This window comes from Triticum dicoccoides, chromosome 3B (assembly GCF_002162155.2).
Source record: "Triticum dicoccoides isolate Atlit2015 ecotype Zavitan chromosome 3B, WEW_v2.0, whole genome shotgun sequence".
NCBI lineage: Eukaryota > Viridiplantae > Streptophyta > Magnoliopsida > Poales > Poaceae > Triticum > Triticum dicoccoides.
Genome location: NC_041385.1, coordinates 816,956,315 through 816,959,202, shown reverse-complemented (window position 1 = coordinate 816,959,202; position 2,888 = coordinate 816,956,315).

The window sequence follows — 2,888 nt, the reverse complement described above, 5'->3', positions numbered from 1 at the left end:
AAATAAAAAGAAAAAAAATAAATATAGCAGAAAAGAAAAAAAAACTATATAAAAAACTACTCAGAAATAAATAGAACCAAAAATAGTTGTGATTAACTTTACTTAAAAAATGAGCATAGATGCTTATTTTTAATGACTTATTACAATTCAGAAATAAATAGAAGAAAAAATAGTTGTGATTAACTTAACTAAAAAATGAGCATAGATGCTTATTTTTAATGACTTATTATAACTCAAAAATAATAAAAAAATATTGCAGAAAAGAAAAAAACTATATAAAAAACTGCTGAGAAATGAGCATAGATGCACTTATAGAGAAAATTCAACCTAAATTCATAATAAATTTGTACTAATTTCAGAGAAATTCAATATGAATTTAGATTAAATTTGATGTATAAGGGCATCTATTTTCATTTTGAGAGGAGCTCAACAAAGGGAGAGAGGGAGGGGCTTATAAACCGGTCTGATTCCCCTTCGGTTGGCGAGGTGGGACTAAACTCTGACCGCAACGAGGGCCAACCCTTTAGTCCTGGTTGGTGGCGTGAACCGGGACTAAAAGGCAGCCTTTGGTCCCGGTTCAAGCCACCAACCGGGACCAATGGTGGTGGGCCAGGAGCGAGGCGCATTGGTCCCGGTTTGTCCCACCAACCGAAACCAATAGGTCCAGACGAACCGGGACCAATGGCCCATGTGGCCCGGCCGGCCCCCGGGGCTCACGAACCGGGTCCAATGCCCCCATTGGTCCCGGTTCTGGATTGAACCGGGACTAATGGGCTGACCTGGCCTGGACCATTGCCCCCTTTTCTACTAGTGCTAGCCGTTCAGTTTTGGGAGGAGACGAACCTATATGGCAGGATACCAGTGGAGCACGCAGGCGAGTGCCTTCCGCCAATACGCATGTCTGAGACTAGCCCGATTATTTTCTACGTGATCTATGTTGGAAGGAGATGAAAATATATGGCAGAATCGTGCATGTACAGAAGCTACCAGGCTGCTGGATCAATTCCACCAAGAGACGCAGGTATGCATAGATGACCACTTTGATCCGTTCGGGAAAACACACACACACACACACACACATGCGCGGGGACACAATTTCTTTTTCGTACGTGCTTGGTTGCATATGTGTGTGGCCATGTATGACAGGAAAATAACGTGGAGCATTCGAGGAACCGTGAGCGTCTTCTCAATGGAAAGTACTCATTTACCAAAGATGATTGGACCTGCACCAATGATTGAAAAATTATTGCTAAAGTGCATTGCATGGTTCAGCTTCTTTGCTTGCTATCTACATGATGGTTGTTATCTTTCCGAACTTTAGAAGTTTATTCTTATCAGCCTCCCAGTAATGGATACCGTTAATCTTGCTGCTCACCCAACCGGAGGTTTGTTTTATAGCACCGGTCTTTTTATATTTGGAGTAAAACACATTCTGTTAGCATTACCTCTTCTGTTTTTTTGGTTTTTAAACCAGAGTGCATGGACATATATCATGTGTAAATAGTTTGAGTTATTTGCTTCTAGCTTATGTACGTAAAGGCACAATTTCCTGCCCATGGAGATGCTTCCTTCTGGCCTAACGCGGTTACGAACATATTTCTTTAGGACTCCCATGAACCTCTCAAAGGGGAACATGTTGTGTAGAAACACAGGGCCCAGAACAATAATCTCGTCGACTAGATGAACTAGGACGTGCGTCATGATATTGAAGAAGGATGGTGGGAACACCAGCTCGAAACTGACAAGACATTGCGCCACATCACTCCTTAACCTTGGTAGGATTTCTAGATCGATCACCTTCTGAAAGATTGCATTGAGGAATGAACATAGCTTCACAATGCTAATCAAACGTTTTCCGGTAGGAGGCCCCTCAATGCAACCAGAAGCAGTTGCATCATAATCATGAGGCAGTCATGAGACTTTAGGCTCTGGAACTTTTCTCTGCCGTATTTATTATTCCCTTTATATTCGACAAGTAGCCAGACGGGACCTTCATACTGATCAGTCATTCAAAGAAGATTTCCTTCTCTTCTTTGGTAAGAGCGTAGCTGGCAGGACCTTCATACTTCTTTGGAGGCATGTCGTCTTTTTCGGGCAAACGTTGCAGGTCCTCCCGTGCCTCCGTTGTATCTTGTATCTTCCCATACACGCCCAAGTATCCTAGTAGGTTCACGCACAGGCTCTTCGTCACGTGCATCATGTCGATTGAAGAGTGGACCTCTAGGTCTTTCAAGTAGGGTAGGTCCCATAATATAGATTTCTTCTTCCACATGGGTGCGTGTCCCGCAGCGTCACTCGGAACAGATAGTCCACCAGGACCCTTTCCAAAGATTACTTTTAAATCATTGACCATCGCAAGTACATGATCACCGGTACGCATGGCGGGCTTCTTCCGGTGATCTGCCTCGCCTTTGAAGTGCTGGCCTTTCTTTCGACATTGATGGTTGGTCGGAAGGAATCGATGATGCTCCAGGTAAACATTCTTCCTGCATTTGTCCAGGTATATACTTTCGGTGTCATTGAAACACTACAGGCATGCGTGGTATCCCTTGGTTGTCTGTCATGAAAGGTTACTGAGAGCAGTCCAATCATTGATGGTGACAAACAACAATGCATGTAGGTCAAATTCCTCCTGTTTGTGCTCATCCCACACATGTAGACCGTTTCCAATCCACAGATGTAAAATTTCTTCAACTAATGGCTTTAGGTACACATCAATGTCGTTGCTGGGTTGCTTAGGGCCTTGGATGAGAAACGGAATCATAATTACCTTCTGCTTCATGCACAACCAAGGAGGAAGGTTATATATACATAGAGTCACGGGCCAGGTGCTGTGATTGCTACTCTGCTCCCCGAAAGGATTAATGCCATCCACGCTTAAACCAAAC